General features: G+C 40.2%; 1 long non-coding RNA gene across 2 annotated transcripts in view; it reads left to right on the forward strand.

Annotated features, from left to right (window-relative positions):
- The window catches only part of LOC148330006 (uncharacterized), a 100,017-nt gene extending 88,194 nt beyond the window's left edge, over positions 1-11,823 (forward strand). For both annotated transcript variants that reach the window (XR_015845092.1, XR_015845091.1), the window contains one exon: positions 10,772-11,823. This is a non-coding gene — a long non-coding RNA (uncharacterized LOC148330006). The remainder of the gene's footprint in view (positions 1-10,771) is intronic.
- Positions 11,824-15,328: the final 3,505 nt, after the last annotated feature.

Genomic DNA, 15,328 nt, shown 5'->3' on the forward strand with positions numbered 1-15,328 from the left:
TCTTCAAACTATACAACCTTCGACAGATTTTTTTTTTTATACAATTCCCCCACTTCTAAGCCCTCTTCCTGCCTACTTTACCTCGGCTGCACTCTTTTTGAGAAGGAAATGTAAATACAACATAAATCAAAGTTGAACTTGTAGATTTTGGCCAGGGGGAAGAAACCCCCCCCCCCCAAAAAACAGAAGACTCCTTCAGCGACATGAAAGAGGACAGCGTTCGATGTAAAAATCATCTGCTTTCTCTCATATTTTAATCGTTTATGAGGGGTCGCTTTGACTTCTGCGAAACATCTTCGTCGGCCTCCTCTCTCGCCCACTCGGGTCACCTTTGAACTCTTTCTGCTTTCGCGAAAAATCAACCTCGGTCCGATCCGCTCGCGTCAGGGATTTACCGCATGGATCCGACGAATCAAGCGGAGGATGGATGCCCATTGTGCCCCAATCAAAGCACTTCCTCTTGAGGTAATCCCTCCATCTGAGCAGGAAGAAAGGGAAGACGAGGGGAGGGGGCGAGGGGAGGGGGGGATCAATTCTATGGATGTGATTTATGCTTCCTTTCTGTCTTTATTCAACTGTTTATTCCTCGACTGAACCAACGTTAGCTTCCCCTTTTAGCGTCGTCGCCGGGTGATTGACGTGTCACCAAAGAGACGTAATTAGCCGTGTTCGTCAGGTTAGCTCAACATTAGCGTACGCCGTGACGGGTGGTGGATAAGCCGCAGATTTTGTCGCGATCGTCTTCTCGCAATGTTTGACAGCCATTGTGTCGCGGTTTGGCATTTATCGTCAAGTTTGCGTCTTTTGCGTTTGTCAATAGCGATCTCCCGATGGGAGCGGGAGCGTCAACATCGTCGTCGCTTGGCTGCGACAGACAAATCGTCACAGTGCGTCTGTTTTTTTTTTTTTTTTGAGCTGTCAGATTTAAAGTGAAGCCGTCCTTGTCAATAGGAGTCTTTTTTTTTTTTAACCTCAACCTTGTTTTTTCTCCCCCGTAGCACCTTTTATCATAGTGGTGGGTCATGATTTTAATAAAGTATAGTGTCAGTTTTGCTTGTGTTATGCTTATGCTCACATCAAATATCAATTTTTGATTCAATATTCTCAAATGCCTTTCAGGAATGGATTTTGAACCCAAATGATGCAACGAAACTCTTAGACTAACAATGCTCACAGGCACATAGTCTTTATCCCCTCTGAAGAACTGCTGACATTAGGCGGACCATATTTTCCAGACTATAAGCCGCTACTTTTTTTCCTTGATTTTGAACCGTGCGGCTAATACAGCGGTGCGGCTTTTCTGTGGATTTTTCTTTCGCCAGTAGGGGCGCTCTATAGTTGAGAAAATATGATAAATAAATCTACATTTTTTTCTCTTGGGTCTGTTTTGTTTTAATTAGCCAAGTTTTTGCTGTTTTAAAAGGCACTATTTTAACAAGCTGTTTATTTACCTTTATGTGCATTCACAGTACAAAATCGTTCTGTTCATGCAGGAAACAACACATTTTTTTTCAACAAAAGAGAGTTGCTGCGGCGTATATACAGGTGTGCCTTATAGTCCGGAAAATACGGTAAGTTGGTTGTGGGCGAATGTTGTAATATCACAGTAACAACATTATTGCGCAACAATGGTTTGGTGATACGACCGATATTATGCCACTGTCAAGGATAAAATGTTGTGATATCGTTGTGTCAATGGCATTAGGTTCTAAAATTTGTCAGAGTGGCCGGACCAGGAGCAGATGGATGGAGTGTTTTGGTAACCTCACCTCATCGGAGAAAAAAAATACATTTAATTTGAAATGAAAGTGAACAAATGCATTACAACGATATATATGTCTTTGAAAAAAACCCACAGAATTTAAAGAATAAAACATTAACAAGGTTTATTCATTTAATTTTTTTCAAGTTCGGCGGGCCGGATTAAAACGTTTAACGGGCCGCATGTGGCCCCCGGGCCGTAGTTTGCCGACATCTGTTTTAGACTGTTCCTGGTTACAGTACAACATCCATCTCCAAGTGCAAAATCCACAAGCTAAGTGCACCGAACACAAAGTGGCTCACCTTGGTATACATTGTCGGCCCTCGCATTTAATATCCCACTTTAAGCATATATGCATTATCTATATGTTGTAAAAGCTATTGATTGCTTGATGGTAATCTTTTTAAGGTTCTCTTTTCAAGTACTCGGCCCATTGAAACAACAAACTTGACTTTAACAATCATCATCATCGTGCAAATGCTCGTAAGTGTCAAACTTCTTCTTGTTCTAACGAGACGGAAACTTTGTCCGACGCGACCGTGGCAAGTTCCTCGATCGTAAAACCAAATTTTTCCAGACTGTGGCGCTCTTAATAAGTTTTGCTGTGTCTGGGCCAGCGCAGATGTTGCTGTTGTGTCTTTTGGATCTCTGAGTGGCTTTTGTGTTTTGTCTCCGTAGCAGCTGCTGCTTCTGGACTGCTTCACGGACGTCCGTCCAAGTGTTAAAGTCCCCTCAGGACCGGTGCACAAGACAGACGTCAACACTGTAGCTGTTGGCTAAAAGTCATGCGCTCAGGAAAAACGTTCTGGACAATTATAGTGTAAAAACGATATATACGATTGTAACTAAAATGCTCGCATCATAGTCAACAAAGCTAATAATGCTAGTCACTGGGTTACCATTTGAATCCCTGAAAAAAAAATAAAAAGCTTTTCAACTTTGTCTGCTTCAGCCAGTAAGCTTTGTAAAATAATGGTATGCTGTTGGTAGTTTAAATGTTTAAAGATAAAGATAAAGATGTCCTTTTTTTAGTGCCACAATGGGGAAATTTGAGGTGTTACAGCAGCAAAGATATAGATCACACAGAGTTTACGTTATGCTGCTAAGGTGAGGTGGTGGCCAACTATGCTAGCAAGGCTAACTCTGTGTTCCTGGTTTCAGGGTTTGTAGATGTTAATTTTGGTGAGATATTTTTGGGGCTTATCAACAAAGATGATTACTTTTCCTAAAACTAAATTAGACAAAGCTTTTTTTTGTCTTCAATTGATATTGTACACATTTTAAACCAAAGTGCTACTCATTATGCTGAGGTAACAAGGCTAGCGACATTATCTGAGTTGCGATGTTTTTATTGGCCTATTTCTTTTTGCTTTTAAATGATTATCACGATTAATATTTAACTAACTCGGTAAGCTAGCTAGTTAACATGTTCCTAGGTTTTTACATTTGCCTTGTCCTCATCATTTTTACTTTTGAATAATTGTCATACCGGTACCAAAATGCTAACATTATGCTAAAATGAGTTTAGCTAATGCTAAGGGTAGATTTGAATTACTGTCTCAGTAACTATATATTTTTGGAATCAAAATGCCGGCACCATTTAAGCTAACAAGGCTAAATACCGTTTGTATAGGCTTATTGCTATTTTGTTACTCTCAGTAAAAACTGTTTATTTTTGGAACCAAAAATGCGAAAATGATTTTAAACTGACAAGGATATCCGTGTTCTCCTGGTTGCAGTTTAGTTAGCATTTTGGCTTTTACTTTTGAATAATCGTAATATGAACTATGTATATACTTTTTAAAAATGTCAAGTTCATGCTAAGCTAACAAGGCTAGATAATGTTTGCATGAGCCCCTATTTCCTTTAGAAAACTGTCATGTGACTCTAACTTTCGTTTGACAATATTACGAAAGCGCTAGTGTTATGCTCCTTTTTACCGAAATTGGATCAAATTATCCCTACTTTTCCATTTATACAGTCTACTATAATCACGCAACACTTTGTGTTGGTGTTTCTGTTTTGAAATCTTTGATGTTGAGTTCTCGTCAGCGTCCAATATCTCTTTTCCCCACGGATCCATTGATGTGGTGTAACCCAAACTCCTGGTAGTCTGCTTGCATCAATTGATGTCATTGACCGCGGCCGACGGAACACGCAACCTTTACCGGCCTTGTGAGCTCCTCGAGCGCAGGAAGTCAAAATAGACGAGTGGATTAAGTGGGAGGCGGTGTCCCCGGGAGACTCATTAGAAAGGGGGAGAGCGGGATATCGGAGGACCGATCCCAGCTGGACCGACTTCCCTGCACATGTGACCTAATCGCCGACGTCTGCCGGGTCAGCCACAAAAATGCCACAAGACGCCAAAGAAAAAGCTCAAGTGTGAGCTCCAACACCGCAAGTTTATTATGGACGTTTTCCACTTGAAACTGTAAAAAACACGCTGCATTGAACACATCATGCTAACACAACAAGAATAGTGGAGGAGAACGAGGGTCTCCTGGGTCTACCTTTCTGCTTGTTGTGAATTGAGGGCCGCTAGAAAATGGATCACTGCAGCTAAATGGAGACTGTGGATTGTAATCGGGCAATTTAAGCGAAAAGTTAATTTATTTTTGTTTATTTCTTGTTGTCTTTTCTAGCCGTGTATCCTCAAATGTTGTTAAGACAATTTTACATCCGAGAGGAGACTGAGGGCAGTAGATAAAGTGCTGCTGCAAACTGGAGACTGCGGAGAAGGGTAAGCTAATGCTATCGTGCGTGTTTTCAAATTTAGGGCCAAGTATCCTCAAATGTAACGAGAACGTGTCCCTAATCAGATTTTTGACTCATTTAAAAAATGTCATCATTTTTTTCAAGCATATTTTTTTATTTTCCATTTTTTTGTTTTTAAGTTTGACATGGAAAGGTTTGCGTTTTTCCCATGCATTGTAATTTATAGTGTATGACGTTTCCAAAAATGAGCTAATATTCAATTCATAAATATTACTATATATATATATCATATTTGGAATCAGTGCTAAAAAAAAAGAAAAACCAAGATTGTATCTCACATTTAAAAAAAAAAATTTTAAAAATGTGTGGATCATTGTTATTTGAACAGGACTGATTTAAGACATTTTTTTTTAATTTTTCTGCACTTCCACACTTCTTAATTGCATCCATGTGTGGCCCATGTCGCGCTGGCCGATGTGAGTCATTACGGCACGCTGGGAAACGGCGCATTAAGGTTTACGACTTGCGAAAAGTGGTACGGCACCGTCACCCGCGTTGACCCGCACCATGACGCCACGCTCGTCTCGACTCGCCAACTCAGGCGGACTTCAATTTGCAAACCACTGCAAACGTTCGGTCCAAAACGCTGGCCAGCTAGCTAGCTAGCGTGCTATTTTCCTACGCTAGCTGAATTCCGGCCTGGCCTCCTCGGCCGACCTCTTCCTCCTTCCGCCCGCCGCTTTCGAGCCCGGATCAAATGTTCGCCCCTGTAAGGAGCAAAACAGTTTGACGTGGATGAGCAACTGCCTACGGATGACTTTAATCTGCAATGCTGTAATGTATTTAATTTCACACCCTCTCGTGCCCCTTCTTCGGATTACTCCTGGGAGAGGGGGGCGCTTTGTGGGCTGCGGGCACAAGGACATGACAGCGGTGTGGGGGGAGCAAAAGAATTAAGAGCAACTTAAGGAAGAGATAGGCAGCAATTATTTACCCGGCACTATTTTTAGCTAAAAACGACGACATTGGTCACAAAATTAATGTTTTATTATACAGTGGACGGTTGCGGTTTTTTTTTTTGTGTTTTTTTTTTGGGTGAAGCATAGAACCGACTTAGCTCAAGATAAATTTGACTCTGAACGTAAAGAAACAAAATCGCGTCTTACTGGATTGTTATTATGGGAATAAAAATACAGGAATGTGTTTTTTTTTTTTTTTTGGGCAGAGTCAAAAAAAAATAAATAAATTGCAAATCTTTCTCGTATCATTCAGCAAAATATAGCGAATTTTGTTTTACGTGATTTGTTCTTGTAATAGTTTCATGTTTCAAACAAAGATAACTTTATCTCAAAGTGGACATTTTTGGAAATTTCAATCGCGTTCCAATTGTTGTGTTTGTCATATGCAGTCTTACAGTCCACAGTCTCCACTTTCATTAGCTCCCCATTTTTTTGCCCTTAGTCTCCCGTGGCGTATAAAATTATCCCATCATTGTCACATTTGAGGACAGATGACTAGAAATGATCAAATTAAACGCACACGCTAATGTGATTACTCCACAATCTCCACTTTGGGTGTCTTGCCCATAGTCTCCTTTTGAAAAAAAAAAAATAGAAAGATCTATCAATTTCACTTTTGGATATGACCAGAGTTAAGCATTTGCCTATCGTTTTTTTAAGAAAGTGACATCGCCAACTACTGGCCTGGCATGCAAATGGCACTCTTGTGTCAAGTTGTGCGTGCAGGAACTGCTGTTGTCATTCTGTGAAACTTCTCCAACGAGAAAAGGAAGAAACTTTACAGTCGTTCCTTGCTAGAGAGAAAAAAAAGTTGAAATATATAAATGTGGTCGGACCAAAGGGTCCGCGGGGGGGGAAAAAAAGTGTTTATAAGAGAAGAAAAGAGGAGGAATGCCACTTAACAATTTGGAATGCTTGTATTCAAGCGGGAGGCTGCAGCTGGAAAATCCTATTGTGCGGCTCGGGGAGCGACGGATACAGGCTATGAGATGAGCATCTATGCGGCCTCGACGCGTACACTGGGGGAGAGCGGCAATAATTCCCCGGTGACGGGAGCGCACACTGGCTCCTTTATATCCGCCCCCGCCCCCTCCCTTACCCGCCTAATATCCAATTTACGGGCTCAGGCCCTCGGCCAGCGCGGCCCTCCGCAACGCAGCGGCCCCAACGCCAGCCTGAGATGGAATTAGGGCCAAGTTCTCTTTCTCTTGCCAAAACTTTGAGGCTTACAGAAATATGAAACTGTTTTCCTCCTTCTCCGTCCGCTCACCCACATTTGCCTTGGAAATCGACAAAGAATAAGCAACTCCCAATGAGATTAAAAGACTTTTTTTTTTCTTGCTCTAAACAACCCAAATGTTTGGGTTACTAGGAGATTTGTAAAAGTAGGAAAGGACGACGGGCGGGACGACGGGCGGGGGAGGGCTTAAGGTAGGGGGGCAGTGAGGAGAGTCCATCATGCTTTGATGAGTAGGGGATTTATTTTGCCCCCCCCCCCCAAAAAAAAGTAAAAGTTAGCAAGTGTATACATGCTTAAGAGGCGTGATATCCCCCCTCTGCTGATCTCCTTATCCTGTCCTTAGCCTCTCGAAGCAACACACACACACACACACACACCCCCACACTGGAAGCTTGCCTCCAGCTCAGTGAGTCTGTGGCAGTATTTACTCATAACAAGGGCTTAGGTCAATAAGAATATACTGTATGCTGATTTATGCTGTGACCACTCGAGGATTGTGTTGCTTTTTTTTTTTTTTTTTTTTACACTTTGATAAGTTACACAAACATGCACACACACGTGTATGCACGCTATACTCTATCGTACGAACTGGACGCTGAGGTAGTTATACTCCACTTTTGCTGAAGCACTCAGTTTTCTTGCTGCCCTTAGTTGCGGTAGCAAAATGAAATGTTTGTGTCATTATAACATTTATGGATACACAGAAATTGAATGCGGTGTCCCGCTTTCCATCTTGTCTAAAATATGAAATGGCTTTATCAGTGAAGAGGATTCACAGCAAGAAATGACAATGAACGGACACTACAGTTACTCTCCACAGTCTCCACTTGGCTGTTGCTGTCCAGTTTCTCACTGCCCGCAGTCTCGTCTGGAATATAAAATTAGAAATGTGTTGTAAGATTTGAGGTGACACATCTAAAGATTAAATGTGCCAAGATGACCTTTGCTCCGCAGTCTCCACTTTGATGTGATCAGATTCCAGGTTTCTTGCTGCCCTCAGTCTCCTTTTAGACAATTTTTTTTCCGGCTAGAGATGACAACAATAAATATCAATGTTAGCTGTTCCTGTTGTGAAATGCGCTGTATAAATAAAATTGTAGTCTTCATTTGACTTAGATGGTTTCTGGATGCCCTTCATCTCCTCTCAAGTTTAAAATGGCCAATTATTCAACATATGACGATACATGGATAGAAAAAGTGATATCAAAATCATATCAATATATATGAATGTCTCCTGCTGGTGTGCCTTAGCTTTTGATGTTGCAATATTGTGCTACACAATTGGTATCAGTGTATCGATCCTTTGGTATCGATGTACCGATACTGACATGCTACTCCTTTGATATCGATTTTCTTCAACGAATATTGATACCAACTTGAAAAACAAATGCAAGCGCTTGCATCATTTTCAACTCTTTTTGGAAATTTACTTCACTATGCAATTGCGCAGAGACTCCCGTAGCTAATGGAAGACCAGGAAATGAGACGTAACGTGAGAGTCAACTGCGCGGTTTCATATACAGAGAAGTGTATTCATGTTGCGCTGGGTCAACGCCGCCTCATTTCCATTGAGAAACGCTGCTGGTCATTGTGATCTGTGAAGAAAAAAAAATCTTACAGAGTACAGGGGGCATTACATCTGCTTCAAAATATTGACGAGTCTGAGGATGAATTGCTCGGCTGTCACACAAAAAAAGTCCCCATGGCCCGGCCAAGAGGTGTGGTCAAATAGGCGGTTAGATGTGATAGTCATGACATTGTGGGCAGTCCATGCCAGACACTCCAAATAAATCAAATAATGAGTTTAGGTGGTGCTTGTTTTTTGTATTTGCACCATGGGGAGTTCCAGTGTGGGCTCAGGGCAGAGTTGATTTGTGTGCCGTGCCATATTTTAGGAAAATGTGCGAGAAACAAGTAGTTGACGCACAGGATTTACCCTTCACGGGCCACATAGAATGTAGTTGCGGGCCAGATTGGGTCCCCGGGCCTTGAGTTTGAAACCTGTGCCGTACGGGATGAGCCGTGTTGAAGTTGAAGATGTTTATACTGTAATTTTTTTATTTGACTCTAGTTTTATGTATTGCGCATCACCGTGTTAGAAATATTTGTCAAGTCAATTGCCAGTGTAAAAATAATTTGACTGAAAAAAATGCCAAGACGAACGTATCGGTGTCAATTATATTGCAAGAAAAGGTTTCCTAGTTTCCTCTCAAATATGAAATGTGCGCATTATTGTGACATTTGAGGAGACATGGCTGAAAAAAAAAAATGCCAAAAGTAAATGTACGCTTACTCCACAGTCTCCACTTTGCTGCAGCTGCCCAGGTTTTTGCTCATCTTAGTCTCCTCTCAAATTTGAATAAATTAATGATTTCCATTTATTCTTGTGTAGTCCAGCCTCTCCCCCTTGACAACTTAAAAAAAACAAATGCTGTCCGCGTATAGGGAGGAGGGGTACTAGTGGGTAGTGGGGGGGCGTCAAAGTCTTGCAAAAGACTGGCGGCGGGGATGAGCAAAAAGGTCCCGAAGAAGAAGAAGAGCAAGCGAGGGCCAGCACAGTGCCATGGAAGGTTGCTGCTAATTCTTCCATATCTAAGCCTCTTTGCACAAACTCCCTTTGTCTTCCAAGTCGCAGTCATTAGAGCCTAATCCTATCAAGCGGGGGCTAATCTGAGGCCACAGGGTTCAACCCCCTCAGCTCCGCTGGCCGGCCCCTTACACGCACACAGCACACACACACACACGCACACACGCATCTACAGAAGCCACCAGACACTCCAACAACAGTTTGTCTTGAACAGCTGCAACACTTTGTCATTTCACATCACTCCTTGTGTCTCGAGATGCACCGATACCAGGAAAATCACAATTAATGAATTAAGAACAAATCGAGCTTGCTTATTTTGCGGCATGAAAAAAAATGACTTCTCTCATTAGATCATAAAAATGTCCATTCTTGAGGTATGTGTTAAATATCACAGAAATATTGCTATAGTCAAAATCCGTGGCGCATATTGGGCAGCCCTACATTCCAGGGGGCGCTACTGAGTCAACTTTTTTTTCTGGAGGGTTGATTGGGCGTGTTCAGGCATGATGTAACCAATATCAAAACCAAGTGTTCCAGTTTTCCAAAAGGGTGCTACTGAGTGACGTTTGGGGGAGGCTGCGTTGAACAAAAATGCTTAAATTGTTATAACAATTAAAAAAAAAAAAAATACACAGTGATTCCAAGATATTACGACGACGTCATGAGAGCAGTCAGCCATGTCCGTCCCCAAAGTCATTCAAACTTTTTATGCCTTGAGAACCTTTATTTGTGTGTGTGTGTGTGTTGGCGGTGCACGAATCCCCCTCACATTCCGGCACGGCCCGTTCTCCCTGAGCCATCATCATCACTCTGGTCTTTATTTCAGCACAAGACGACGGGCCCGAGATTAGTTATTGATCAGCCGGCATATAAATTATGCTCAAGTGAAAGCCAACAACACAGAGACTATGGATCGGCTATTGACCCGCTCCGATTTATCATCCCATTTCCACAGCGCCACCGACGCCCTGCCAGGAGGGCTGAAGAAATGCCAGAATAATGAGAGGAGAGGGTCGTTTACGACCAAGCCCGCGCATTCAGTTTCACCTTTCATACGTTGTCAGAAACTGCTAAACACTTTCTGTATTGAATGTGTGGTCCGGATTGAGAATCGGGAACAGAAAAAAGATTTACAACACAGCAACATTAGGTCGACCCATTTTTATCCAAGACGAGACTGAGGGCAGCTGCAGTAAAGTGGAGACTGTGGGCGTGATATTACAGAATCAGGAAATAAGGCACAGCAACAGGTTAAAATAATATCATTGTGGTAATTTCGAGCTGTGTATCCTCATACGCAGCCATTTTATATTCTAGACGAGACTAAGGGTGGCAAGAAATGGAGTATAAGCGACAATTGGTAACAGCTGGGAGGAAAGCACTCGTCAATTGTGACGATTCTCCAGGTGTTCTCATTGACAATTTGTGATTTTCTTTCCCTCAAACAGACGCTTGGCGTTTGGCGTCTCAAGGCCGAAAAGAAGACGGCGTAATTAAAGCCACGCAGGTGTGCAAACATAACAAAGGACGTCGAGATGGATGCTGTCACGCACTGACGGCGGTCGTCATAATTAACGGAAAGACAAATCAATCCCGGGATTGTTTGACAGTCGGCGCAGCTTTTGTGAGCCGCCTCCACTCGGATGTTCTGAGCCGCGTTGGCTTGCTCAACACCTCACGCTTGGGAAGATTCCTTATTGGGAGCGTGTCAGCATGATATCGTGTCACTTCCGACCTCTCGGTGAACTTCGGCAGAGAAAACTTTGGGAGGGTCATCGTTGGACACAACATTAGGTACACTTGTATGCAGATTTGTTAATGTTGAGATTCATGCATTGTTCCCTCAGAAATGATAAAAAGTGAAAATGGTCATATTTATTAAATTTTACAAAAAAATCACAATTAATATTCATGATTCAGTTTGAGAACTTTAGTGAATTTTAAAAACTTTTTTTTGTTGACGTGACAAATCAGTCTCGTATGCGCGCCAATGCTTTTTTTTTTTTAAATCTAAAAATAACAAAGGTAAAAATAATTCAGTCCGAGTACAAAGTCAGAGAAATCGCAAACAATATAAAGTATCTGCTCCAATATTTCTTGTATTTTTTAAATAAGAGTAATAATTATAAAAATAGTAATAAATAATTTTGTACAAGTACAATAATTCTACAATAATTTAAAAAAAATAACAGAAAATAAGTACAATAAATCCTGAAACTGCACCAATATTTCCTGATATTGACTTTTAATAATCATCATCATAGTAATAGTTTTCCATAAAAGTGCACAGTTTAAAAAAGATTTTAAAAAATATCCTCGCCAATGCTTTTTTATCTCTTTATATTAATAATAATAATAATAAAACACCATCATGTCTTAAATTCATAATCAACATTTTATATAAATATTTAATCGTTTTTATATTAATAAACAAAAGAATATCACAAAAAAACAACACTTTAATAAAAAAGACAAGACAATGCCTGTTTATATTATAATATATATATATATATATATATAATTACAATAACACACAAAAAAAACGCTATTCACCAAAAATGCATAAATCAATATGCTATTCTACTTTCAACCCCTAGGGGCGCTAACAACACCGTTTGGGATCTGATGCTCTCTAGCAACCAGAATACAAAACAACAAAGAGTTAAGCCATAAAAAAGTGAAAGCAGTGACATAGTACAACTGTAAAAAGCTGATGAATACGCCGCTACATTTTTATATTTTCATATTAGCTAAACAGTCTTCCAAAAATAAGAATAATCTGGCATTTGGTTTAAAGACCCATCTGCTGCGCAGTCAAGCGGAGGGGCTTTAAATATGAAATTATTACTCGGCTTTGGAAAATTACAAATCTTTCCCTCGGCTAAAAATAGAGACTTGCTCCGCAATAAAACTTGAAGTTTTTGTAAGTTTTTTTGTTGTTAAAAGTTTAGTATTTGGAGTATTATTAGTGGGAACTGCATGCTAAATCATAATATGATTGTTAAGTCATTTGGCCGTCGCCGCTAGTCGTTTCATGATACGGCTGCTGTGCGATAATTGATGTACTGGAAAAACGCATCACCTACTTCTTGTAGGAAGGATGTGGAGTAACTTGCAAGAAAATAATGGACGATTCATTAGAAGTAACAAAACTATTTTCATGTTGCATTCTATGCCATACGATATCACCTAATTTGCCAGTGATACCACTGATATCAATGATACATTAAATGATCAATAAGCAATATTTTGTTGTATGCTATGGTACGATATTTCCACGATACGTTAGCAACAAAGTTAAGTTAGTCTTTTGCTAAGTGTAGCTAATACTCGCTACGACAGTGCAATATCGTTATTCGGCCCCTGTCCCTCAATTTGGCTCCCAAAGATCTACTATTGTGAAGATGTCCTCTCCAAACTCAAATCATCTGATTTTTTTTTCTTTTGTCACTCACATCCTCTGCCAATCTTCACACCTCCCTCTTCTTCCTCCCCCCCTTCTTGACTCACCCTCTCTCTTCAAGTCCTTCCACACTCTCCTTTCTCACGTATCTCCCTCACTCGCTCCCGCCGAGGTGCTGATCAATTCACAGCCGCCCTGCGAGGTGTGACCACCCCTCACCCGTGCACCCGTCTGTCCTCACCCTCAACACTTTTTGGGAAAGGGGGGCGGGGGCATGAGATGATCTTCCGAGCGTGTGAGGCCATTAGCACACCTGAAACAAAAGCTGCAGTGGCAAATGTTGGGCGAGGGTGGGGGGGAAGGTAGATGGAGGAGGGGTACGAGAAGTGAGGTTAATTCATCATTCCGCTATGACCCGATCAGTCTTTGCCACAATGTGAGAATGGATTTTATTACGATAGGCAAAAGGGCTGGTGCAGCCCCATCCTTGAGGCTGCCAAAGATACCACTCATACCTTTCACTATACAATTCACATAATGCCTAACTCACACACATATCACATATATATATATATATATATATATTTTTTTTTAAATGTATTTATATATTTTATATATATTTTATTTATATATTTTATATATAATGTATTTATATATATATATATATATATATATATATGTTTTTTATTTACATATTTTATATATATTTTATTTATATATTTTATATATAATGTATTTATATATTTTATATATATATATGTTTTTTATTTACATATATATTTTTTATTCATATATTTTTTTATTCATATATATATATATATATTTTTTATTGATTTTTTTTATTCATATATATATATATATATATATATACATGGATGGATGGATGGATGGATAATTCAGGTTACAATTCCTTCTAATGACGTGATTCGTGCGGGACATCACAATTTACCCTATTTAAATTACGAGACAACTCAGTCCAGTTCCGATACCACACACTAATTCCCTTGCGTTACACATCATATCATTCGACACAACCCGTAAGATTCGACACAATGCAGTACTCGACTGTTTGTCTCACTATGTTTTTCAGAACAACTTGCTTTTCACTTTTATTACACCTCACATGTTTAACACCAAGGTCGGGGGAAAGAAAGTTCACACCTTGTCTACTTAAATTGGTTACACGATAATCTATACATCAAAAGAGTGTGTGCGAGTGTGCGTGCGTGTGTGTGTGTGTGGGGGCGTGTGTGCGTGTGTGTCTGTGTGTGTGCGCGTGTGGGCGTGCGTGCGTGTGTGTGTGTGTGTGTGTGTGTGTGTGTAAAAAGCATCTAGGGGCGTGTGTGTGCGTGTGCGTGTGATGTACTGATGTCTTTGCACTCCTTTATCATCAATGACGCCACACCTCGCAGCGTGTTTGACGCCTCGCGTGTGCACTTGACAATTAATTTGAAACTGGGCTTCCAGAAATAAAAGCATATTAACAACTCTTGTGTGAAAGGGTGTGAATGCCACACAAGTTTTTTTCCCCCCTTCATGCCGCGTAAGCAAATCAACTTCACGGACACGCTTGACATTTGCAATGAAAATACAAACAGAGACAAGATGCGTCGTTAAGACTTTTTCATTTTATTTTATTTTATTTGGAGTAAAGATCAGAGGACAAACAGTTTATTGACACTAGTCAGACATGTCACTAGGGACATCTGCACCCTGTAAAAATATCCAATACAGAAAAGACGTCTTTATAAAGGTGATTCTCCTCAATTTTGATCTGATGTATTACAGCAAACATTCAGTAACGTACACAAACTACTTGTAGATTTACCCACGTCTCTTTGTGCCTTACTGCCACTTACACTGCAGATTTCAGTCTTGGCTTCATACAGTTCTTGTATTATTATTATTAGTTTGGTTGTAGTTTGCTATGGTGTAACTCCAGTTGGTACGATGAAAATATATATATTTTTAATATGTATTTAAAAAATATTCCAATTCTGAAATTTTAAAATAAAACAGCAGATTATCATTCTGAGAACTGTTCTTAATATTTTGGCTCTAAATTACTGTTGGTAACAAAATAATTATGCATTATCTTCCACGTCTACTTTTTCTTGATTTTACTTTTAATATCGATTTGTGTCGTACCTATCTATGAAATGACGGTGACTTCCAAAACTGAGCATCGTAACGTATTCCATGCACATCTCGGACTGTTCGGGATACCTAATATTGTGGATGTTCAGCCATCCAGTACTTTTTTTTTTACATTGCAGTGAGTGGGATTGCTTGTTTGCATGGTGACTGTCATTCCTAACTGCTCCGCTAGGAGGCGCACACGATTAAGTATTCATGTGTGTGAGAAGCGAAAGGAGAAGACTCGCTCTCCACGCTTCAAAAAGAAGCCAACCAGACGGTATTAAAATGCAACTAAACACCAATCCTGGAAACTTTTAACACACGATTTACATGTCGGCATCACTGTTATTAAACCAAACGCATTTGTATTGTTATTTTATTCCTAAACACTCAGACTGCTAAATATTAAAATGTTGATTACTGGAATTAAAAAAAAACACTCCGTTGAAAAATGTGCCATTTC

Source organism: Idiotropiscis lumnitzeri, chromosome 9, assembly GCF_059441095.1.
Source record: "Idiotropiscis lumnitzeri isolate Australia: NSW breed Sydney's pygmy pipehorse chromosome 9, RoL_Ilum_1.0, whole genome shotgun sequence".
NCBI lineage: Eukaryota > Metazoa > Chordata > Actinopteri > Syngnathiformes > Syngnathidae > Idiotropiscis > Idiotropiscis lumnitzeri.